The sequence below is a fragment of the Staurois parvus genome, unplaced genomic scaffold (genome assembly GCF_062004578.1).
Source record: "Staurois parvus isolate SC_StPar_1 unplaced genomic scaffold, SC_StPar_1.0 ptg000575l, whole genome shotgun sequence".
Classification (NCBI taxonomy): domain Eukaryota; kingdom Metazoa; phylum Chordata; class Amphibia; order Anura; family Ranidae; genus Staurois; species Staurois parvus.
Window position 1 is genome coordinate 4769703 of NW_028318371.1, and position 27295 is coordinate 4796997.

The 27295-nt window shown below is 43.7% G+C and overlaps 1 pseudogene; it reads left to right on the top strand.

The window, feature by feature from the left end:
- Positions 1-17959: 17959 nt before the first annotated feature.
- On the top strand, positions 17960-20886 carry LOC149450367 (forkhead activin signal transducer 3-like; annotated as a pseudogene).
- Positions 20887-27295: the final 6409 nt, after the last annotated feature.

Consider the following 27295-nt stretch of genomic DNA (forward strand, 5'->3'; position numbering starts at 1 on the left):
GGGTCCGAGGTGAATGGATATAGTGAATGCAGGGTCCGGGGAGATGATATAGTGAATGCAGGGTCCGAGGAGACTAGATATAGTGAATGCAGGGTCCGAGGAGAGTGGATATAGTGAATGCAGGGTCTGGGGAGAGCGGATATAATGAATTCAGGGTCTGGGAAGAGCAGATATAGTGAATGCAGGGTCTGGGGAGAGCGGATATAATGAATGCAGGGTCTGGGGAGACCAGATATAGTAAATGCAGGGTCCGGGGAGACCGGATATAGTGAATGCAGGGTCCGGGGAGACCGGATATAGTGAATGCAGGGTCCGGGGAGACCAGTTATAGTGAATGCAGGTTCCGGGCAGACCATTTATAGTTAATGCAGGATCCAGGGAGATCAGATATAGTGAATTCAGGTGACGGGAAGAGCGGATATAGTGAATGCAGGGTCCGGGGGGACTATATATAGTGAATGTAGGGTCCTGGGAGACAGGATATAGTGAATGCAGGGTCCAGGGAGAGCGGATATAGTGAATGCAGGGTCTGGGGAGAGCGGATACAGTGAATGCAGGGGCCGGGGAGGAGTGTGCGAATGACATCACGACATTACCATTCCTTGGGACAGCGGTTATAGTACTCTGTAAGCAGCTCTTGGAACAACATTACAGCAGGCAATAGCATTCATTAAGTGGCCCCGTGCTTTGCCTGGCATTACATTATGGATGGGGTCTGGTTTGAGCATCTACAGGACTCTGCTGCCATCTAGTGTCTAATCAGTACATCACTACATGCAGGGTCTGGGGAGACCAGATATAGTGAATGCAGGTTCCTGGCAGAACAATTATAGTGAATGCAGAGTCCAGGGAGAGCAGATATATTGAATGCAGAGGACGGGAAGAGCGGATATAGTGAATGCAGGGTCCAGTGAGACCGGATAAAGTGAATGCAGGGTCCTGGGAGACCGGATATAGTGAATGCAGGGTCCAGGGAGAGCAGATATAGTGAATGCAGGGTCTGGGGAGACCATATATAGTGAATGCAGGGTCCAGGGAGAGCAGATATAGTGAATGCAGGGTCCAGAGAGAGCAGATATAGTGAATGCAGGGCCCGAGGAGACCAGATATAGTGAATGCCAGGTCCAGGGAGAACAGATATAGTGAATGCAGGGTCTGGGAAGAGCGGATATAGTGAATGCAGGGTCCGGGGAGACCGGATATAGTGAATGCAGAGTCCAGGGAGAGCGGATATAGTGAATGCAGGGTCTGGGGAGAGCGGATATATAGTTAATGCAAGGTCTGAAGAGACCAGTTACAGTGAATGCAGGGTCCAGGGAGAGCAGATATAGTGAATGCAGGGGACGGGAATAGCGGATATAGTGAATGCAGGGTCTGAAGAGACCAGTTACAGTGAATGCAGGGTCCAGGGAGACCAGATATAGTGAATGCAGGGTCTGGAGAGACCAGATATAGTAAATTCAGGGTCCGGGGAGACCAGATATAGTGAATGCAGGGTCCGGGGAGAGCAGATATAGTGAATGCAGGGTCTGGGGAGAGCGGATATAGTGAATGCAGGGTCCCGGTAGACCAGATATAGTGAATGCAGGGTCCGGGGAGAGCAGATATAGTGAATGCAGGGTCTGGGGAGAGCGGATATAGTAAATACAGGTTCCAGGGAGACCAGATATAGTGAATGCGGGGTACGAGGAGACTGGATATAGTGAATGCTGAGTCCATGAAGTTTGAATATAGTGAATGCAGGGTCCAGGGAGACCAGATATTTTGAATGCAGGGTCCAGGGAGACCAGATATAGTGAATGCAGGGTCCAGGGAGACCAGATATAGTGAATGCAGGGTCCGGGCAGACCAGATATAGTGAATGCAGGGTCCGGGGAGACCAGATATAGTGAATGGTTAGCATTTCCACCTGGCAGTACTAGGGTCACTGGTTCAAATCCCAACCACTGGGTCCGGGAAGAGCGAATATAGTGAATGCGGGGTCCAGTGAGATCAGATATAGTGAATGCAGGGTCCGGGGAGAGCAGATATAGTGAATGCAGGGTCTGGGGAGAGCGGATATAGTGAATACATGGTCCGGGGTGAGCGGATATAGTGAATGAAGGGTCCGGGGAGAGTGGATATAGTGAATTCGGGGTCCGGGGAGAGCGGATATAGTGAATGCTGGTTCTGGGGAGAGCAGATATAGTGAATGCTGGTTCTGGGGAGAGCAGATATAGTGAATGCAGGTTCTGGGGAGAGCAGATATAGTGAATGCTGGTTCTGGGGAGAGCAGATATAGTGAATGCAGGTTCTGAGGAGAGCAGGTATAGTGAACGCAGGGTGTGGGGAATGTGGATATAGTGAATGCAGGGTCCGGGGAGAGCAGATATAGTGAATGGTTAGCATTTCCACCTCGCAGTTCTAGGGTCACTGGTTCAAATCCCAACCACTGGGTCCGGGAAGAGCGAATATAGTGAATGCGGGGTCCCGGGAGAGCGGATTTAGTGAACGCAGGGTCCGGGGAGAGTGGATTTAGTGAACGCAGGGTCCAGGGAGAGCGGATATGGTGAATGCAGGGTCCAGGGAGAGTGGCTATATTGAATGCAGGGTCCAGGGTTTGGTAACACTTTCAAACCTGTCCATTTTATGTTGCGCTTTGCAGAAACACACAGTAGTCCATTGAACATGATTTCCTATGGGGCACGTTCACATCTCTGCATTTTCACCCGAAGCATTTTTTTAAATGTTCAGGGACTTTTTTTAAACTCAAAAAGCTGCATTTTTGGTTCTATAGACATCAATGGAGACGCTGCAGAAAAAAGTAAAGTTTGGTGGAGGGGAATTATGGTGTGGGTTTGTTCCTCAGGGGTTGGGTTTGGCCCTCTAATTCCAGTGAAGGGAACCCTTAAGGCGACATTTTGGACAATTTCATGCTCCCAGCTTTGTGGGAAGAGTTTGGGGATGGCCTCTTCCTGTTCCAACATGACTGCTCACCAGTGCACAAAGCAAGGTCCATAAAGACATGGAGGAGCCAGTTTGGGGTGGAGGAACTTGACTGGCCTGCACAGAGTCCTGACCTCAACCCCATAGAACACCTTTGGGATGAATTAGAGTGGAGACTGCGAGCCAGGCCCCCTCCCCCGACATCAGTGCCAGACCTGACAAATGTGCTTCTGGAAGAATGGTCAAACCCAGTGGCGTGGTTAGGGGATTCTGCAGCAGACCTGATGGCCCCATTGTGGTTGAGGCTTCTGGGGGAGGTTGAGGTGCAATGTGGGTCACCTGGTCCTACAGCAGAGATTGGGGGCACAATGGAGGGCTGGGGGCTCTACAGCAGGCTGGGGGGCACTGTGGAAACTGTGGGCTCTTGGGGGGGGGGGCACTGTGTGCCTCAATAGAAGGTTGTGGGCCAATTAAACCGCCCACCATGGCGTGGGTGTGGGGAGAAACTCATGCAAGCACCAGGAGACCAGGCAAACTCCATGCTGGAAATGTGAACCAAGGACCCCAACGCTGCAGGGCAGAAGTGCTAACCACTATGCCACTGTGAATATGGCGCCCCTTACAATGATATATGTGTGCTTTCCTGTACGGTGTGCAAGGGACAATTCAGCAGTTTATATTTGTGCTCTGCCTTCTATGGAATGGCTTGCCACAGGTATGGCAGCCTCTTTGCAATGGTGATGGTGGGGGGGTTAGATTTTTGCAGGATTTATGCAGGACGCTACAACAACACCCAGGAATCATGATGGATACACTACACAGCGTGTTCACAGATTACATAGTAATTACATAGTTAGTCTGGCTGAAAAAAGACAAAAGTCCATCCAGTTCAACCATTAAAAAAAAAAAAAGTGATAATCCTACACCCACAGTTGATCCAGAGGAAGGTAAAAAAAACCCCAGCAAAGCATGATCCCATTTTTCATGTTAAAATTTCTAAAACAAATATTTTATATTGATGAGGAATGAAAACATAAAACAGTTTAATATGTATATAAAAAAAACAAATGTGAGATTACAATCGGCCCGAAACCATTCAAATTTCCTTTAATTTCCATTAAAAAGTGCAGCATCTCAAACCTCCACTAGGTGTCTCCCTACTACAGGTTATACCATACACTATATTGCCCCAAGTATTGGTCAGCCAGGGGCTCCATTCACAGCCGGGCATTTTGAATCGCTGGAAGAATCGCCGTGACTCCGCCTGCGATTTAAAAAACACTCTGCTGGAAGGACAAACCACACCGTTCATTTTAATGGCACCTAAAATCGCAGTGCGGTCCTGCTGTGATCGTCGCACGGTAAATTATGGCAAGCCGCATCACACGAGGCCTGTCTCCCAATAGAAGCTCCGGCTCCTTTTCTGGACAACAGGCTTCACGTTGATGCGGTTTGCCACAATTGTAGCATGATTTATCGCATGACAATCGCGGCAGGACCGCGCCTCGCTTTTGGGTGCCATTAAAATGAATGGCATCTGATATTTGAGTTGTGCGATTTGTCATTTGGGCCGAGCGTTTTGAAATCGCAGGCAGAATCGAGGCAATTCTGCCCGTTAATCAAAATGCCCGGGTGTGAATGGAGCCTTAGTGCCCGGTCACACCGCTGCGATTTGGGAATGGAAATCACACCTGAAATCTCATCTAATGAATGTGAATATCGGTGTCTTACATCCCGGTCACATTGGGTGCAATTTGGTATGACATGCGACTTGAAAATCGCATGCCAATTTGCACCCTATTGTCCTCAATTGGAGCGGTCATATCCATGCGATTCCGACTTGGTCGGAGGCGCACCGATTTCTAAAGTAGCGCATGCATTACTGTTGGTGCGATTTGTATAGACATCTGTGTCTGATGTCTTGCAAATCGCACCAGAAATAGGCGGTTCACCTGACTTTGAAATCGTGTGACTTCACTGTAAGTCGCACGATTTCAAAGCCAGGCTTGATGTGACCGGGGGCTTAACGTGTGCGATTTGCTGCGGCGCGATTTCCAAAGTAGTTTATCGCATGACTTTTTCTGCCGTTGTGTTGCGATTTCACCTACATAGAATAGAATGGAAATCGCTCTGCAAAACGCAAGAAATCGCTGAACATCTTCACAAGTAGCAATAGTGCCCGGTCACACCGGTGTGATTTCAGGTGCGATTTGGGAATTGAAATCGCATCTAATGAATGTGAATGTCGGCGTCTTAACATTTGCAATTTGCTGCGGCGCGATTTCTAAAGTAGTTCTTGAATGACTTTTTCTGCAGTTTTGTTGCGATTTCACCTACATAGAATAGAATGGAAATTGCACCGCAAATGGCAAGAAATCGCTGAAAATCTTCACAAGTCGCAATAAAGTCTTCAGAAATCACACACAAATTGCATGATTTCAAATCGCAGAGGTGTGACCGAAAATCACTAATGACTGAAAGGAAAGCCTGCCTGGCTGGTATGGTCAGGGATTTTTTTCTCAGAAAGTAGGTGCAGGTACCCCTCCCCCCACTTCCTTTCACCTCACTGCTTGTCTCCGCCCCCTACCCACCTCCAAGCACCGTCTCTATTGTTACTGGTAACAAGAAAAGCAGTACAATAGATCCACTTAGCCAGGAACAATAGATCTCCCCACCAACAATAGACCCCCTCAGCAACAACAGATCCTGCAAAATAAAATACCCCTTCCCCCAACAACAATCAATCCCCCACAACAATAGATCCCCAGCAACAAATACCCCCTGCCTCAGCAACAATAGATCCCCAACAACAAATACCCCCTGCCTCAGCAACAATAGATCCCCAACAACAAATACCCCCTGCCTCAGCAACAATAGATCCCCAACAACAAATACCCCCTGCCTCAGCAACAATAGATCCCCGACAACAAATACCCCCGGCCTCAGCAACAATAGATCCCAAACAACAAATACCCCCTGCCTCAGCAACAATAGATCCCCAACAACAAATACCCCCTGCCTCAGCAACAATAGATCCCCAACAACAAATACCCCCTGCCTCAGCAACAATAGATCCCAACAACAAATACCCCCTGCCTCAGCAACAATAGACCTCATACAGCAACAATAGATCACCTGCAACAAAATACCCCCTCCCACCAGAAGCAATAGATCTTCCACAAGAAAATACCCCCCTCCCCCAGCAACAGTAGACCTCCCATGACAATAATTTATTAACCGCCTCCCGCCCGCCATATAGTCCAATGACGGGCACAAGGTGGTTCTCTCGTTCTGGGAGGACGTCATATGACGTTCTCCCATTCTAACCACGCATGCACGGCTCAGGGAGTGCGCAGCACGGCGATCGGCGGTGTGTTGTGTCCCTCAGACACAGCGCATCACTGATCAACGGAAAGAGCCGATGATGTTGGCTTGGTCATGTGATCAGCTGTGTCCAATCACAGCTGATCTCATGTAAATAGGGAAATGCTGGTTATCGGCATTTCTCTCCTCACGAGCTGTCACACTGACAGAGGAGAGCCGGTAATCAGCATTCCGCGGAGGGGACGTGTACACTGATCATCAGAGTAGTGATGATCAGTGTGCCCTGATGATCTGTGTAGCCCCAGCAGTGCCACCTGTCAGTGTCCATCAGTGCCACATCATTGTCACATTTCAGTGCCTACCAGTGCACATCAATGCCACATAACAGTGCCCATCTGAACTGCCTTTCAGTGTCACCCATCAGTGCCAGTCAGTGCCACCTATCAGTGCCAGTCAGTGCCACTTATCAGTGCCAGCCAGTGCCGCCTATCAGTGTGCATCAGTGCGGTCGATCAGTGCCCGTCTGTGCTGCCTATAAGTGCCACCTAACAGTGCCAGTCAGTGCTGCCTATCAGTGCCCATCAGTGTTGTCTGTCAATGCCCATCAGCGCCACCTACTAGTGCCTCCCCATCAGTGCCACCTATCAGTGTCCACCAGTGCAGCCTATCAGTGCCCATCACTGCAGCCTCCTTAGCGCACATCAGTGAAAGAGAAATATCACTTATTTACAAAATTTTATAACAAAAACTAAGAAAAAAACTTTTTTTTTCAAAATTTTTCAGTGGTTTTTGGTTTGTTTAAGAATAAATAAAAACCCCAGAGGTGATTAAATGCCACCAAAATAAAGCTCTGTCACAAAAAAAATGATAAAAATTTCATATGGGTACAGTGTTGCATGACCGCGCAATTGTCATTCAAAGTGTGACAGCGCTGAAAGCTGGAAATTGGCCTGGGCAGGAGGGGGGTATAAGTGCTCTGTAGGCGAGGGGGTAATTGATGTATTTTACTAAAAAACACAGATTGTCAAAAACTGAGCCCTTTTATTCTATTTTTAACCTCTCCTCACATGTTAACCCCCCAGCTTCATGTCTCCTTTGATTCCTGTAGTTGTCCCATGCTCTCGGGTCTCAGTTTCCACACAAATCCCATCCGATCTTGAACACTGACTCAGGACGACATGCTTTGAGAAACCCACCTGGACTATCTACAGCCATCTCACCCTGCTAGCAATTCCTGACCTGTCCTCAATCATGCAGAAGTGGCTGATGGACATTATGGACCTAGACACTGATGATAGGAGGGACATGTGGGACCTTCCTTCCATGCATTTAGTCTCCATAAAGGATGAACTTATCCAATATAAAATGATACTTAGAGCTGATGACACCTTATACACGTTCCACGTGAGGCTTCCCTCAATCTCTTGGCCTGGGTGCTCTACAACTACTCACTGGGGGATTCTCACACACGTCTTCTGGTCCTGCCTGGCTGTCATGCAATACTGGCAGGACGTAATAAATGTTGTTGATGGGATAACTCATAACTGCTTTTCTCCCTCTCTATGGATCTGCCTGGCTGAGGACTTGGTCCCTACCACCACAGGGTGAATGCTGATTGGATTGCCAGAAAAGCAATGACCTTGTTGTGAAAGAAGCCATCACCACACCCCTTGTCTTAATGGAAACAATTAGTGAACACTGACCTACCTCTCTACAAGGATACTTACCTAAACAGAGGCTGTCCTAGGAAATGTGAAAAAGTTTCATCAAAAAGATATGTTGAAGAATGCCATTCAAAGATACTTCAAAATTTCTTTTGCTTTTACCAGTTGATTTTGGAATGAATACATTTTCCTGAACAAAAAAACACATACACTGTTAGAAATGTTTTTTTTTTTTGAGAAACATTTTCCATTCTGCTCCTTTCAATGTTGTAGTCACTGCGGCCAAAAACAAATGTTGCTTTTACCCCACTAAAACTAGCCATAGATGGGTAGAATTTAAATGACAATTCTTAGGAAAAGAAGGTTCTAAAGTTCATTTGTTTTTCTAATCATTAGTGGGGACAAATTGATGTTCATTTTTGACCGCAGTGACGAGAAAATTCAAAGGAGCGGGATGGAAATTTTCCCTCGCACAAACAAAATTCCCAACGCCTAGTATACATGATGAGAAAATCAGACAAAAACCAACGATTGTCCGACAATCTGATCGTTAGTACACAGCTTTCGAGAGCCGATCACAACAGCTCATGCAAAATTGTTTGAAGGGATGAACACGAAAAAGCTTTATTGTAAGATAACAGAATAAATGATTTGTTTAATCAGTACAGTATTCATCCTGGAGTGACCGAGAATGTACATGATGGGAAACCTGAAAACAACCCGGAAGGAAAAAAGGGCAATAAAAACAATCTTCGTATATTTATTTATTTCAGGTACTTATATATCGTTGTCATTTTACGCAGCACTTTACACATATATTGTACATTCACATCAGTCCCTAACCCTCAAGGGGGGTACAATCTAAGGTCCCTAACTCACATTCATACATACACATACTAGGGACAATTTGGACAGGAGCCAATTCACCTACCAGCATGTCTTTGGAGTGTGGGAGGAAACCCGAGTAACCGGAGGAAACCCACACAAATATGCCGCGACGCTCTGAACAGGTATAGCCAAAGGCGTAGCAAACAGAGGAGGTCACAAGTACATGACATCCCTTATGACTACACACATGGGAAGTTGTACTGGGTTCAAAGAGAATTTCGGTATGCTTAGTAGCACTCTCATATTCGATGTGAGAGTAGCATGCAAAACACCACGAACGATCGCTTGTCTGATTTTGTCATGGTGCGTACTAGGCATAACACTGTGTGTGGTTTGCATTCAGTAAAGTCCATTCCTTTTGAACCGCTTGCCCACCGCCCTATAGCAGAAATACTGCCACAGTACTTACGTGATTTCAAATTTCCCGGGTAGGGAGCACGCACACCCTACCCACGCCGCCATCGCTGGCCTCAGCTTTTGATCATTGGGTCCTGGCCGGTGATTCCCCAACCGGCACCCGGCGATCGCCTAGTATCACTGATGGGGGAGAGGTCTGTATGCAAACAATATAGATCTCTCCCCTGTCAGCTCCTGCACACTGCTTTGTATTGCAAGAGCAGAGCCATACAAAGCAATGTGCTGACACAAGCACACACATGGTGCACAGTTAACCCTTTGATTTCCCCAGATCTTAACCCCTTCCTGCCCAGTTCCATTAGTACAATGTCAGTGCTTTTTATGAACATTGATCACTGTATTGGTGTCACTGGGGATGTAAGTGGCAGTTAGTCAGTCCCCCCCCCAGTGTCAGAATGCCGTCACAGTCTCACTATAAGTTGCTGATCGCCGCCATTACTAGTATAAAAAAAGAAATATCAGTATATATACCGCCATTGTAAATGCTATAACTTTCACGTAAACCATTTAACTTACACGTATTGGGATTTTTTTTAGCAAAGACATTTATGATGAAATTTGATTTTTAATTTTTTTTACTGGATATTTTTAATAGCAAAAAATCAAAAATATTGTTTTTTTTCTTAAAATTGAAGGTATTTTTTTGTTTACAGCACAAAAAATAAAAAAACCACAGAGGTGATCAAATACCACCGAAGAAAGCTTCATTTGTGGGGTAAAAAAACATAAATTTCATTTGGGTGCAGCGTTGCATGACGGCGCTATTGTCAGTTAAAGTAAGGCAGCGCTGTATCGCAAAAAATGGCCTGGTCAGGAGGGGGGGGGGGGAATCCTCTGGAGGGCAAGTGGTTAAAATCAAGCAGACTAATTTGCTCCTGCCTGACTTTTCCATGGTTCCCCCCCCCCCTTTTTTTTTTCTCTCTCTCTCTTTCCCTTTCTCTCTCCTCCTCTTTCTCTCCGGTGCTTTTGGACTTATTGCTCTTTCCTATCTCTTTGTCTCTTTTTTTTGTTTAAACTACAGGGGGGTTGTGACATTTGTGTGCACTGAGTTGCCCTGTACACTGCCTTGGGATTGCATTTTTCCCTGTACTATTCTGGAATTTACACATGCTTGTATCACTTTTGATACCTTTCTTCTGTATTTTGTTTATGTTTATATGGATACATGATACGTGTCTTCTGCTGTTCTGTTGTTTTAAATAAAAATCGAATTTGAAAAAAAATAAAATCAAGCAAACTAAATCTTTCGAATGACAAACACATTTTCTGAGAATTTTCATACAAAGTTCCTATTCCTAGTCTTCCTATTCCTTCTGTACTGAAATGTATTGTAATTGTATTGTCTCCCTTCTATTGTAAAGTGCTGAGCAAACTGTTGGCGCTATATAAATCCTGGATTAATAAAAAAGTTGTTGAATAATTTTTGCTCAGAATTCTATTCATTTATGGTCAGCCTAAAAAACAATTCAGAACACAACATTTTTGAATTAAGTTCTAAATAGAAACATAGAAAAATGTCAGAAGAAATAAGTCTGAGTGGTCCATCGAGTCTGCCTGTTTTTTTTGTTTTTATTTAAACTAGCTTTTTAATTTTTTTCGTGTTTTTTTTTTTCTCTTTTTTTGTTAACATTCTTTGTCTGAGTATAGATCTATGCCTGTCTCAAGCATGTTTGAAGCCATTTACTGTTGACTGGTTCACTACCTAGAAAAGTGAGGGTAGAAAAGGACTGAGTGGTCCATCAGGTCTGACCAGTTTTTTTTGTTTGTTTTTTGGGAGGGGGGGTTGCTTTGGTTTTGCCCCAAGCACGTTTAAGCCATTTACTGTTGACTGGCTCACTATCTCTTTTGGGAGTTTCTTTCAAGCATCAACTACCCTTTCAGTAAAATAATACTTTCTAAGGTTAGTTTTGAACTTTCCTCCTCCAGTTTAAGGTCATGTCCCGTGTTCTTGATCTTGGCTCCATAATGAAAATCCTGCCCTCCTGAGCCGTATTCACCCCTTTCATGTGTTTAAAGGTTTCAATCATGTCTCCTCTTTCCCTTCTTTCCTCCAGACAGACTGTACATATTAAGTTCCTGAAGTTGCTCTTGATATGTTTTATCTCCCAGACCTTTCACAACTTGTTTTACCCATCTCTGGACTCGTTCTATCTTATCAATATCTTTTTGTAAGTGAGGTCTCCAGAAATGGACACATGGGGGGGGGGGGGGATATTTACTAAAACCGGAGCACTCTGAATCTGGTGCAGCTGTGCATGGTAGCCAATCAGCTTCTAACTTCAGCTTGTTCAATTAGGCTGAATTCATAATGTAAATGGGGTATGTAGCGCTAAAGAACAGATAACAAGCAAGGAGGGTGTCACCATATATAGTAACAATAAAATAGTTCATATAATGTAGCAGGAAGGAAGATGGATATGATCCAATGAAGGAGCAACAAGGACACCTTTGAACAGCAGCCACTGTTTAAAGGTGTCCTTGTTGCTCCTTCATCCAGGATGGAGACACCCTAAGTGGCCAGATCACCAGTGCTGCTGACCTCCTGCAGCATCTTTTCATCAACAGAGCAATGGAGTTGCATACCAGACCCTTAACCAAGACCGCGGTGGAGTTCATATGAGGAGTGAGTGGAATCATCTAGCCCTGCAAAGCGATTTAGGAGTTCTGGAGGATATAAAGGGGGTTTAGGATCCCTTTAAATTCTAAAAGGCGCATAACTCACCAACATCTGTAAAATCCATTTATTGGAGTTCATTGAGGGCTCACCTCAGAAACTGGATTGGGAGAAGATCAATTTGAGAGGAGTATCAGGAAGATGACCATACTTACCAGCATAACCCCTTGGGAGAGAAAATGCTTATCTAGACCTAATAACTCATGTTTTAGGTCCAATTTCTGAGGCAAGCGCATAGGAGCTTTGCAAGGTGGTGATCTGGATTTAAGAGCCAGAGAGGGCCTGGACAGCGTTAGACCTGTTGACCCAGATGTCCTCATATGACCAGATGTTGCCCATGCTGCTGACCAGACCGTGATGCCCGGTTGCTGTTTATTTGCATACAATGCTCACATTGTGTGTACTTGTGGTAAGCGCACAACCTCACTAATTTTTTCTCACTCCATTGAACGGGATTTGGAACATCATTGGATCATATCTTCCTTCCTGCTACATTATATGAACTATTTTATTGTTACTATATATGGTGACACCCTCCTTGCTTGTTATCTGTTCTTTAGCGCTACATACCCCATTTACATTTTACATTCTAAGGTATTGAGGATTACCCTGTATGTTAGCTGCTTACCTGATCTGTTTGCGCTCACTTACCCACCCCCTACATATAGGCTGAATTCATACTTGAGCGTTTTGTAGTTCGAAGCTCCAAAAAAGCTCAAACTTAGAAAAAATCAATTGTTCTCTATGGTGCCTGTCTGCAAAATCAGGTGTGAACAGGCACCATAGAGAATAATTGATTTTTGAAAAGTTTGAGCTTCTTTGGAGCTTTGAGTTTCAAGCTACAAAATGTTCAAGTGTGAATGCAGCCATAAGCTTAGGCAATAAAACCTGGAAGCGGATTGGTTACCATGCAGAGTTCTGGTGAGGTTCTATAAGTGTATGGCCAGCTTAAGAGTAGATTTCCATTTGTTCTGAAAGATGTCCTGTGTTGTCTAGATTATGGGTCTCCAAACTATGAACCTCCACATGTTGATGTACTACAAGTCCCATGAGGCCTTGCAAAACTTTGACAGCCACAGGCAAGACTTGCAGTCAGAGGCATGATGGAACTTGTAGTACTTCAACAGCTGGAGGGCCATAGTTTGGAGACCCCTGGTCTATAGTATAGGAAGTGAAAAGAAATCTTTTCACCATTTTCTACTCTATCCAAATTTTTTTTTTTTTTACTTTTTATACATTTTTATATAAGGTTTTGGACAAAGTGTGGAAGATCTTCCATTAATGAAGGCAGACAGTAAGACATCTGGACATAGGTTGTACCCCGATCCCACTCCATCCAAAACTCTGCTTCCTCTTCAGACTAAATTCATTTTCCACTTTTACATAAAACAGTTTTGGTCGGAGTTACTTGATTTGGTTTATTAAAAGCAAATAGGCTGTTCACTTTGCAGGATAATATACTCCAAGTGTGATGAGTGAGGTGAACTGGATGGACTTTTGTCTTTTTCAGCCAGACTAAGGCTGGCCATACATTATACAATTTTCTTACACTTTCTGCCCAAAGGTAAAAATAGATTTACCTTCAACTATGTAGTGCAAGGGCTTGCTTAATTGGATACAATTGAAAGTGTTGTTTAGGTTTGACCTCATATTATATAGCTTTTGGTGAGTCTAAAGCAAAATTCTCAAGAACATTGTATAATGTATGGCCAGCCTTTGGCTGGCCATATATTACACAATTTTCTTCAGGATTTTGGTTTTGATTTACCAAAAACCATTTAATAGGAGATCACACCTAAACACTTTCAATTGTATCCAATTAGGCAGGCCCTTGCACCACATGGTTGATGGTAAATCTATAGGAAATTGGGCAGAAATTGGACAGGAAATTGTAAGAAAATGGTATAGTGTATACAATATTAGGCTGGCCATACATTTTACAATTTTCTTGAGATTTTTGGTTTAGATTTACCAAAAATAATAAATATAATCGAAGGTCAAACGTAACAACACTTTCAATTGTATCCAATTAGAAAAGCCCTTACACTACATAGTTTCAGGTAAATATAAAGGAAATTGGGCAGAAATTGGACAGAAAAATGTAAGAAAATTTATAGTGTATGGCCAGTCTAAGGCTGGCCATACACTATACAATTTTCTTTAGAAAATTGCTTTAGATGTACCTAAAACCATATAATATGAGGTCAAACCTAAACAATACTTTCAGTTGTATCCAAGTATGTGGGCTCTTGCACTAGACAGTTGAAAAAACAACTAAAGAAAATTGGGCTGAAATTGGACAGAAAATTATATAATGTATGGCCATCCTATCTATGTAGCTATGAATCTCTGGACTTCCATCATTCAATCATGTGTATGCGAAAATACAGTTTTCAAAAAATATTATTCTTACACATGGTTGGGTTTTTTTTTTTTAAAGTGAATATTTACCACATTCACTAAGTTAAAGGAAAATTCCCTTGCAAAGTGACCAAATGTTTGCCTTTAGCAAGTCAACCCCCACTGCGCCCAGTTCTAGAGACCTCACTTACAAAAAGATACAGATAAGACAGATGGGGTTTTATTTACTAAAGCTGGAGAGTCCAAAATCAGACTCCCTTCTGCATAGAAACCAATCAGCTTCTAACCTCAGCTTGTTCAATGAAGCTTTGGCAATGAAACCTGGAAGCTGATTGGTTTCTATGCAGAAGGGAGTCTGATTTTGGACTCTCCAGCTTTAGTAAATAAACCCCATGGAGTCCATAGATGGGCAACAAAAATGGTGAAAGATCTGAAGGACCAAACATATCGGGAGAGACTTCAGGAACTTAATATGTCCTGCCTGGAGGAAATAATGGAAAGGTTGGACATGACTGAAACCTTTAAATCCATGAAGGGGGTGAATAAGGTTCAGGAGGGCAGGAATTTCAATATGAAGGCAAGATCAAGAACAGGAGGACATGGACTGAAACTAGAGGAGGAAAGTTTCACGTAAACCTTAGAAAGTATTATTGTACAGAAAAAGTACAGAACAGACTTCCAGCGGAGGTAGAGATCTATACAATTTGAAAAAAGGAAAACAAAAACTCAAAAAAAACAAAACAATAAATAGAAAGGTGCACACTTGTAGGTTGCTTTGTCTTTCACTGTTTCTTTGTTTCTACCCTTTCAACTTGTAATAAGTAGGATCAGTGGGGTTTATTGACTAAAGCTGGATCACTCAGAATCTCCTGCACTTCTGCATAGAAACCAATCAGCTTCCAGGTTTTATTTCTAAAGCTTAATTGAACAAGCTGGGGTTAGAAGGTGATTGGCTGCCATGTACAGATGCACCAACCAGCTTTAGTAGATCAACCCCACAGTCACTATAGCCTAATAATGGTCAATTTTATATAATTCAATTTAATATGTGGCCTTTGTTATTTTCCTTCATTTATATAATAGCACACAACACATTACACCAGGGTTCCTCAACCATGGATCCCCCAGAGGTTGCTAAGGCAGATAAGTTCACTCTGACACCAATGATCTTTTTATCTGTAAGGGGGGGATTCTTCCCAATGGTCACAAGCATATAGAGCGGGGGTCTCCAAACTATGGCACTCCAGGTGTTGAGGAACTGCGAGTCCCATGAGGCCTTACAAGACCCTGACAGCCACTGGCAAGACTCCCAGAGGCATGATGGGACTTTTAGTACTTCAACAACTTGGAGGGCCATAGCTTGGAGAACATTCTTCCGACTGACCTAATGTGTCATGAGTTGTAGATATAGTAATTATTAGCAAGGGTTCCCTGAGACCACAACATTATCTCAAGGGTTCCTCTGCATTGAAAAGGTTCAGAAAGGCTGCATTAGTGAAAAAAAAAATTAACTTTTCAGGAGCTGAGCTCCACTTGAAATCTATCCATTAATAATAGATTATATTATCTGAAATGTGGCACCTAATGGTAACAATTGTGGCATGCCAGCAGCTCCAAAATTAATTTCCCCGTATTTATAAACTGACAAAAGTATTTTAATATGCATTTTGCTTGAGACAGTATATTTATCATTGCTGGGTATATCATTCCATAGATTTTTTCCCCTGCTCAGCGTTCTTTCTCCACTGTGTTCACCAATTGCAAATTGTTCTGGGAAATATTGAGCTGCAATACATGTCCTTAATTATAACATATAAGATAGTAAATTCAAGGTATGTCTATCATAGATTTAAAATGGAGATTTTGTTACTGGGGTGTCAAAAGTTTTAAAAACATTTCTGCTACAAGCAAGAGAAATAAAGTAGCTTCAAAACTGATCCCCATTACCCCTAAACCAATAAGTAATATGGCTTAATTAACTCTCATTAATAATACATATGTAATGACCATTAAGTAAGAATTATTAATATTAATCAATTATTATGTACATAGTTACATAGTTAGTCTGATTGAAAAAAGACAAAAGTCCATCCAGTTCAATCATTAAAAAAAAACAAAACAAAAACTATGTAGTCATAGTTACCCATTCAGTGTTAATTTGGTTATTAGTAATGCACCTCCCATGTTTAAAAGTCTAAAATATTATAAAATAATAAATCAAACAAACAGAAAACAATTGCAAATTTGTGTAAAAAGGCCAATTCTAATTTAATGAATGTACTCCCTAAATTAAAAGATCCTCCAAGAAAGTTACCTTTCCAAGTTTAAAAAATAAAAGTAATTGCCAAATGCAATGTGCTTGTAAATGTGAAATGGATAGTTAAAATGATTTAAAAAAAATGATATAAAAACAGATTAATTCAGGGTTGAAATCTTTAACAGAATTTGATGGATAAAAAGTAGCTTTAAAATAAAGTCAACTTTAAGATTAGGTATGTATGCCAAAAAAAGTCATTCTAAGCTTGGTAACTTTTAAAAATCTAAAGTTAAAACAAATATATAAATATATTTTAATTAGTAACCAATCTAAATTATTCAAGTGATATACAAAATCTGAAACACTATATCCACAAGTATGCACACCATATACAAGGTGAACTAGGTATATGCATATAATATACATGCGAGCAGCAAAGGATATACACACCAGCAGCAAATAGTCTACACAACATATACATAACAATCATACCACACCACAGCCCTGAAATTTCTATAACCTCCACTGAATGGAGGGATGGGGACCCTCTACAGTAAGCTAGGTGTTGCCCTATTCTCCTAAAGGGGACATTTACATCATAAAACCAGGGTGGGGGTCCTAGCCTTATGTATATCTGGCAGCCCCAAGACTTCCAACACACTTGACAAAACATTGAGTTATCCACATCATCCCTGGAATCGCCTCAACATGCCCGTCTCTGACCCCAACAACTTGGACAGAAACCTGCCCGACATCGAGAACTGCCCTGGAGAGGCCAGTGGAGACCCCAAAGCCCCTGAGTCAAATGACCAGCACAGCAAGAATAGCAAAAAGAAGAATTATCAAAGATACGCCAAACCACCATACTCCTACATGGCCATGATTGCCATGGTGATCCAGAGCGCCCCAGGGAGAAAGCTCAAGCTTTCCCAGGTAACTAACCGCCATTATGGGTCTTCTTGGGACTTTAATGCAACTAGGGGCAGGGGAAGGGGGTGACATTGAGACCAGCTCAGAATAAGGACCAGTAGGAGGGAAAGCCTTTATTTTCAAAAAAAAATAATTTAAGGAGAAAATGAATCTCTGGTAGACTTACGAAGGCTGAAAAAAACATACCAATATGTAGTAAAAACAGAAGTAGGGTGAATTTTCTGTTTTTATTACTGATGGGCTTTAAAGGAAACATTTCTGGACAAAAAACATGGAGGCTTTCAACATCAAACCTCTTCAGAAAATTGCTAGTTTCCCACCAAAATCAATACAAGCATGTACAAAGAGTTCTGTCTGTACCATGACTTCAATTGCTATATGCCCATATTAGGAAGTATTGTATGATAGATGGGCTCCTGGCATATTCAGAAGGTCTGCAGAGGTGTCCTCCTAAGTATTTCAGTGCAGGTTTCCTGGTGAGGGTCAAAGTCACAAATGGAGCTAAGTATTACTTATATAATGTGATAGGTATTACGTATCTGGGTTTATGGTTATGCTCATTCACTTATGACTATATATTTTCCTTGCAGATCCTCCAAGAACTCAGCAGCATCTTCCCTTTCTTTAAGGGGGATTATCAGGGCTGGAAGGACTCTGTTCGACACAACCTCTCCTCCAATGATTGCTTCAGAAAGGTAAGGACTTGGTGCTCCTGTGATGTGATGGTGGTGGTGGGCTCTTAAGGTTCTAATCCCGCAGAATAGTCCTTGTATTAAAATGTGAATGTGATAATATGAGAGTGTGCCCAGAGCCCTGTTGCCTCTCAACTTCCCACAGTACCCCCCACCCCCACCCCAAGACTCCCTGAGAGCTCTCCTGCCTCAATAGTGTTGACTTGCCAACCTCCAACAGTGTCCCCCAAGCTCCTAAGGTGAACCCCAGGCCCTGCAAAGCTCCCAGTCTCCTGGAGAGACCATCAACCCTCCCATCTACTCCCAACTCCCTCCAAAAGCCTCATCCCCTACAAGGGCATCAGGTCTGCTCTAATCCCCTCCAGAACCCCCAGTCCCCCACAGTGACCTCCAGCCCCAGCCAAAGCTTTCCAGCATTTTAATACATATTTTGTATTCCGTAATTTAATTGTGTGACTATAGACTTTTTGTTTCTACTGTTTGGTCATAGAAAATTCTGGAAGAATTTATCAAGCCCTGGTCTCAGTACGGTTGCAAACCCTTGTTGTATGGTAGCTTGGAATATTTTCTGTATCCCGTACTTTGGATTTGTTCCATTTCTGTTGGGGGTCTGTCAGTTGTGTATTTATAACTAATTGTATATTTATGGTTTGATGTATATTGGTAATTGTCTATTTATAGAGCTATTGAGGAATTTTCTTTTTTTGGCCGTATTTTTACAATTTATGAAGACCTCCAAGCAGGAACAGAACTTCATTTAAAATTGTTCTTTTCGTGTTCAAAAGTCTTTGTTTTTTTAAATTTCAAGGTTTTTTTTTACACTAATGTTTTTATACATCGCTGGAACTTTCTGCTTTAAATGTTTGTGAAACTGAGAACAGCAGCGTTGCGAAATACTGTCAAAAGGGAAAGCAACAATTTTTTCCTGCTCATTATAAATAATCCCGCAGACTCAACTAGAGTTATATTTTACCCAAACATAAACATCATTTTACTGATTATTTTTTTAAGTTCTCCTACTGTGGGCTGAGCGCCTCCAGCACTGCTGAGTGACACAATGGGAATCTGGTGTCACTGGGTGATGTTTGGGATTGTTTGGAGTCCCATGTGCTACAGACATTGTCCCAGGATGACACACCCAGTATGACCCAGTGAAGGGAGCTTCATTTGCAATGTCTTCAAATACAACTCAGATACCCAAAACAGAGCAACTATTGTATCTACTCCATGGGGGGGATTTACTAAAACTGGTGCACTCAGAATCTGGTGCAGCTGTGCATGGTAGTCAATCAGCTTCTTACCTCTGCTTGCTCAATTAGGCTTTGTCAGTAAAACCTGGAAGCTGATTGGTTTTTATGCAGAAGTGAACTTGATTCTGAACTCTCTAGCCTTAGTAAATAAACCCCGGTATGTGTAGATGTCCAGTCTGCTTCATTACTCTACCTTGTGTTTTTACCCTCCCTCATCCTCCCATTACCCAACACTGATTCTACCTATTGCATCAGTATATTCTTCATATGGCCACCCCAGGGCAGGCATTGTCTCCTCCACCCCAGGGAAATGCCATCACCTCTACTGCAGGTTTGACCCCCTTCCTTTCAGCACAGGGTATTGTCTCTCCCCCCCCCCCCAGCGCTGGGCATTGCTCTATCTTCTGGTGCAGGGAATTGCCCCTCCCGCAGCAACCAATTTCTTACTTTTCTCCTGGAATTTGCAGATTGCCAGAAACATCACAGGAGGGGCAGAGACGACACTGCAATAGGTTGATTTTTGTATTTTGTATATTCTTGTATACTTAGATTTATATACAATTTGGATAAAAAAAAGAACTCCAGCTAAAATCTTAGCACACACCTGATAGGGGATCCTACTGTTTCCCACTCTTTAGAAAGCAAACATTTTTAATTTTCTACATATATTATCCATGTAAAATATAACCATTTATGATAATAGGGGCAGATCCGGGGAAATTATTTGTCTGTATTATAAATAGGCCGTAAGGATCGGTTCCCCTGACCCGTAATTAATTTTGTGTGAATTTGCTGTGCCGGCCTACGCCTCTAATGTCTTCTCACTCTTTGCAGGTCCTAAAAGATCCGCTAAAGCCGCAGGCTAAGGGCAACTACTGGACGGTGGATGTGAGCCGAATTCCTGAGGATGCCATGAAGCTGCAGCATATGAGAGGCACCCGGCAAGAAGCCTACCCTCCTGACCTGGCTCCTTATATCCTGCATGGACAGCCCTACAGATCTGTAGACTTTTACCACCCCCATCTTTCAAACGAAACTACTGTGGTCAGATCAGATACAGAGGCTGGTCCCTCAGTACAAACCCAACCCCCAAATATAGATCCTGCTGCAACATTCCCAAACATCTTATGGAACCTTCCAACGTCTTATTCACAATATGTGCCCCCTAATGTTGTGGCCCCTCCCAGCATACACCCTCTCCTGCTTTACCCCAACTTCCCCTTTTCTTCTCAGTGCAACTACATACCTTCCCCATACTCAAGCTCCACCTATGCGGAGCGGTGGGATGTTTACACTCCCAGTCAGATGCCCCCAATGCCTCCCCCACCCACACCCTCTGAAGCCAGATTCTCCTCTTCAGATTTCCCTCCCATTAGAATGGCCTTTAACATCCCCGAGTATCCACAACATGGGGGCTACATGAATATACAAAATGTCTATGGCCAGCAATTTACTCAGGGTGGGGTGTACCCAGGGTACAGACCCAATGGTTTCTGATTGGCCAGTTGCTGAGACAAGGCTGGTCTTGGGCTAGTCACTTTTGCCTCCAGGACTATCTGCGCTTCAAGTCTTACCCAATGATGTTGGCACCCAACGTTGCACATGGCCCAGCGGAGGTGGCAGTCCAAAGGCATTAGTCAACAATGTATATATCAGTCATTTTCTGTCTTGTCTGTCTTTTTTTACTTCAAATAAATTTGAATTTGTTTTTTAATCTCAAGTGATATCAATGTTTTTTTTAAATAACAAACATGTCATACTTACCTTCTCTGTGCAGTGGTTTTGCACAGAGCAGCTCAGGATCCTCTTCTTCTTGGGTCCCCCACCAGTTCTCCTGGCTGCTCCCCCTTGACCAGTGCCCCCAATAGTAAGCCTCTTTCTATGGGGGCACTGGTGCGTGCTCACTCCTGAGCCCTGCTCTGTGCATTCATAAGACACATAGAGCCGTGGCTCGGTCCAGCTCCTCACTCTCTCCACATTGGCTCACTGGCTGTGATTAATAGCAGTGGGAGCCAATGGCTCCAGCTGCTGTGTTTCAGCCAATGAGAAGAGAGACCTGGGACAGCCAAGGCACCCGTGCATATCGCCGGATCAAGAGGGGGCTCAGGTAAGTATTGGGGGGGGGCTGAGGGGGGAGCAGCACACAGAAGGCTTTTTACCTTCAAGCATAGAATGCATAAAGGTACAAATCCTTCAGCCTTTACAGCCACTTTAACTTTATCATCAGTGTTGTAATTCTCTAGTTATATAATCTGTAAAAAGTACTTTGGAAGATAAGATCGGTACTTTATTGTCATTGCAACGGAAATCACAATGAAATTCTATGAAAAAAACTCCATACACATATGTGAACATATAACATTCTCAACATACACACATGTGAACATTGCCCCCCTCCCCCCCCCCGATATAAAAGCCTAAAAGAAACCCCGACCACAACATCAAGCCAAGTCACTTGGAGCGAGATAATATTACTCAGAATGACCATTTAGGGCCTTGATAGCTCTTGGAAAGAAAGAAACCTTCCTCGAGTCGTTCTGTCCTCACCTTTTACTTTTCTGAACCTCCTGCCAGATGGTTTCCAGGTTTAGTAGTTTCTATTTACTAAAATAATTGCATTTCCATGTTGTGTGTACTGTGGGAGACCAGATATAGTGAATGCGGGGTCCGGGGGGACCAGATATAGTGAATGCGGGGTCGGGGGAGAGCGGATATAGTGAATGCAGGGTCCGGGGAGAGCAGATATAGTGAATGCAGGGTCCGGGGAGAGCGGATATAGTGAATGCAGGGTCTGGGGAGAGCGGATATAGTGAATGCGGGGTCCGGGGAGAGCGGATATAGTGAATGCGGGGTCTGGGGAGAGCGGATATAGTGAATGCGGGGTCCAGGGAGACCAGATATAGTGAATGCGGGGTCCGGGGAGAGCAGATATAGTGAATGCAGGGTCCGGGGAGAGCGGATATAGTGAATGCGGGGTCCGGGGAGAGCGGATATAGTGAATGCGGGGTCCGGGGAGAGCAGATATAGTGAATGCAGGGTCCGGGGAGAGCGGATATAGTGAATGCAGGGTCCGGGGAGAGCGGATATAGTGAATGCGGGGTCCGGGGAGAGCAGATATAGTGAATGCGGGGTCCGGGGAGAGGGGATATAGTGAATGCAGGGTCCGGGGAGAGCGGACATAGTGAATGCGGGGTCCGGGGAGAGGGGATATAGTGAATGCGGGGTCCGGGGAGAGCGGATATAGTGAATGCGGGGTCCGGGGAGAGCGGATATAGATATAGTGAATGCGGGGTCCGGGGAGAGGGGATATAGTGAATGCAGGGTCCGGGGAGAGGGGATATAGTGAATGAAGGGTCCGGGGAGAGGGGATATAGTGAATGCAGGGTCCGGGGAGAGGGGATATAGTGAATGCAGGGTCCGGGGAGAGCGGATATAGTGAATGCAGGGTCCGGGGAGAGCGGATATAGTGAATGCGGGGTCTGGGGAGAGCAGATATAGTGAATGCGGGGTCCGGGGAGAGCAGATATAGTGAATGCGGGGTCCGGGGAGACCGGATATAGTGAATGCAGTTTGGTCATCTCCTGGACTATGTCTGCAGTCTCTGGTCATCTCCTGGACTATGTCCGCAGTCTCTGGTCATCTCCTGGACTATGTCCGCAGTCTCTGGTCATCTCCTGGACTATGTCCGCAGTCTCTGGTCATTTCCTGGACTATGTCCGCAGTCTCTGGTCATCTCCTGGACTATGTCCGCAGTCTCTGGTCATCTCCTGGACTATGTCCGCAGTCTCTGGTCATCTCCTGGACCATGTCCGCAGTCTCGGGTCATCTCCTGGACCATGTCCGCAGTCTCGGGTCTTCTCTTGGACCATGTCCGCAGTCTCGGGTCTTCTCCTGGACTATGTCCGCAGTCTCTGGTCATCTCCTGGACTATGTCCGCAGTCTCTGGTCATCTCCTGGACTATGTCCGCAGTCTCTGGTCATCTCCTGGACTATGTCCGCAGTCTCAGGTCTTATTCTGGACTATATCCGCCGTCTTTGGTCATTTCCTGGACTATGTCCGCAGTTTCTGGTCATTTTCTGGACTATGTCCGCAGTCTCTGGTCATCTTCTGTACTATGTCTGCAGTCTCTGTTTAACTAATGGACTAAGTTCAGGAGATGACCAGAGACTTCAGGCAATGTACAGGAGATGATCAGCGACTGGTGACATAGTCCAGAAGATGAAGAGAGACTGCAGACAATGTCCTCAGTCTTTGGAAATTTCCTGGACTATGTCCGCAGTCTCCGGTCATCTCCGGGACTATATTCGCAGTCTCCGGTCATCTCCGGGACTATATTCGCAGTCTCCGGTCATCTCCGGGACTATATTCGCAGTCTCCGGTCATCTCCGGGACTATATTCGCAGTCTCCGGTCATCTCCGGGACTATATTCGCAGTCTCCGGTCATCTCCGGGACTATATTCGCAGTCTCCGGTCATCTCCGGGACTATGTCCATACTCCCCGGTCATCTCCAGGAATGTCTCCAGACATAGTACAGGAGATGACAAGAGACAGGGGACACAGTACAGGGGATGACCGAAGTCTCTAGTCATCTGTGCTATGTCCACAGTCTCTGGTCTTTTCCTGGACTATATCCACAGTCCCTGGTCATCATAAACATGGCCTATAGACCTAAACCATATATATATCACCTAAAAACTCCAACGTCTTAGATTTATAAAGACATCTTATATAAATAGATAAATTCAATACTGTGCAAAAAAGTATCAGGCATATAAAAAATGAAAATAAATCACTGAGACTATCAAAATGTTGTGCAAAACCACAAATGAGTCCCTTAATACAAGGACATAAGTGACACAAATCACAAAGTAGGAAAGTGATAGACGTGTGGCATAAATAACAAATGTCCACGTGTAGAGTCCATAAACAACCTGGACGATGGACAATACACGGAGGTGACATCACTTCCGGCGTGGGTGCCATCTTCGTATACCCATAGCAGTACACCCAGTGTTACCCATGAGGATCTGAGAGCTTGTAATAATCCTCGATCATGTGAGTGAGCATTTATTGGTTTTGTGCATTTTAATAAATGTAACAGTATTACACTATGGGAGGATTCTTCTTCTTTTCTTCACCATACATGTGAGTTGGCTGAGTTTAACTCTTGTATATGAGAGAGACCCAGATACCAGGATTGGTCAATATCTCTAGTTTCACAAGGGTGATACCACCACCACTGCTATCCTGGATCCAAACCCGCTGATTGGCTGCTTAGCTGTTTTTGATATTTGAAGGCATATTGGCCCCTGGGGTCGCTACATGAAGGTGAGGGGGCAATCCAGCCGGTGACGGATCTAATTTCCCTGCACCACCTATATTTTGCTGGAAATGTTACTATATCCAGTTGTTTGTGGACTCTACACGTGGACATTTGTTTAGTATTATCACAACAAGTTTCGGTATGCTTAGTAGCACTCTCGTATTCGATATAAGAGTAGCATGCAAAAAACCACGAACGATCGCTCGTCTGATTTTCTCATGGTGTGTACTAGGAATAACACTGTGTGTGGTTTGCATTCAGTAAAGTCCATTCCATTTGAACCGCTTGCCCACCGCCCTATAGAAGAAATACTGCCACAAGGCAGCAGGGCTGTGCAAAATCACACATACTTGCGTGACTTTGAATTTCCAGGTAGGGGGCGCGCACACCCTCCCTGCATGGCCATTGCCGGCCTCAGCTGTCGATCACTGGGTCCCGGCCAGTGATTCCTCCTCCGGCACCCGGAGATCGCCAAGTATCACTGACGGGGGAGAGGTCTGTATGCAAACAACATAGATCTCTCCCCTGTCAGCTCCTGCACACTGCTTTGTATTGCAAGAGCAGAGCCATACAAAGCAATGTGCTGACACAAGCACACACAGAGCACAGTTATCCCTTTGATTGCCACAGATGTTAACCCCTTCCTGCCCAGTGCCATTAGTACAGTGTCAGTGCTTTTTATTAACTCTGATCACTGTATTGGTGTCACTGGGGATGTCAGTGCCAGTTAGACAGTTCCCCCCCAGTGTCAGAATGCCCACCGCAGTCCCGCTATAAGTCGCTGATCGCCGCCATTAGTAGTAGAAAAAAAGAAATATCAGTATCCATTGTTTTTTAGCAAAGACATAGAGCAGAATACATTTTGGCCCAAATTTATGACGAAATGTGATTTGTTTCTAAATTTTTCTACTGGACATGTTTAATAGCAAAAAGTCAAAAATATTGTTTTTTTTTCTCAAAATTGTCGGTCTTTTTTTGTTTACAGCGCAAAAAAATAAAAACCGCAGAGCCCAACAAATCCCTCCGAAAGAAAGCTTCATTTGTGGGAAAAAAAGACATACATTTCATCTGGGTGCAGCGTTGGATGACCGCGTCATTGTCAGTTAAAGTAACGTAGCGCTGTATCGCAAAAAATAGCCTGGTCAGGAAGGGGGGGGGGGATCCTCTGTAGGGCGAGGGGTTAAAATCAAGCAGACTAATTTGCTCCTGCCTGACTTTTCCATGGTTCTCCCGCCCCCCCCCCTTTTTTTTTTCTCTCTCTCTTTCTTCTGTATTTTGTGTATGTTTATATGGATACATGATATGTGTCTTCTGCTGTTCTGTTGTTTTAAATAAAAATAGAATTTGAACAAAAAATAAAATCAAGCAAACTAAATCTTTCGAATGACAAACACATTTTCTGAGAATTTTCGTACAAAGTTCCTATTCCTAGCCTTCCTATTCCTTCTGTACTGAAATGTATTGTAATTGTATTGTCTCCCTTCTATTGTAAAGTGCTGAGCAAACTGTTGGCGCTATATAAATCCTGAATAATAATAATAATAAAAAAGTTGCCTATTAATTTTTGTTCAGAATTCTATTCATTTATGGTCAGACTAAAAACATTCAGAACAAACATTTTCAAATTAAGTTCTACATAAAACATAGAAAAATGTCGGAAGAAATAAGTCTGAGTGGTCCATCGAGTCTGCCTGTTTTTTTTGTTTTTATTTAAGTTGCTTTTTAATTTGTTTTTTTTTTTTTTTTTCTCTCTTTTTTTTTTTGTTAACTTTCTTTGTCTGAGTATAGATCTATTCTTGTCCCAAGCATGTGTGAAGCCATTTACTGTTGACTGGTTCACTACCTAGAGAAGTGAGGGTAGAAAAGGACTGAGTGGTCCATCAGGTCTGACCAGTTTTTTTGTTTGTTTTTTGGGAGGGGGGGTTGTTTTGGTTTTTTGCCCCAAGCATGTTTTTTTAATCCATTTACTGTTGACTGGCTCACTGTCTCTTTTGGGAGTTTCTTTCAAGCATCAACTACCCTTTCAGTAAAATAATACTTTCTAAGGTTAGTTTTGAACTTTCCTCCTCTAGTTGAAGGTCATGTCCCGTGTTCTTGATCTTGGCTTCATAATGAAAATCCTGCCCTCCTGAGCCTTATTCACCCCTTTCATGTGTTTAAAGGTTTCAATCATGTCTCCCCTTTCCCTTCTTTCCTCCAGACAGACTGTACATATTAAGTTCCTGAAGTTGCTCTTGATATGTTTTATCTCCCAGACCTTTCACAATTTGTTTTACCCATCTCTGGACTCGTTCTATCTTATCAATATCTTTTTTAAGTGAGGTCTCCAGAAATGGACACATGGGGGGGGGATATTTACTAAAACCGGAGCACTCTGAATCTGGTGCAGCTGTGCATGGTAGCCAATCAGCTTCTAACTTCAGCTTGTTCAATTAGGCTGCATTCACACTTGAGCGTTTTGTAGTTCAAAGCTCCAAAAAAGCTCAAACTTAAAAAAATAAATTGTTCTCTATGGTGCCTGTTTGCATGATCAGGTGTGAACAGGCACCATAGAGAACAATTGATTTTTGAAAAGTTTGAGCCTCTT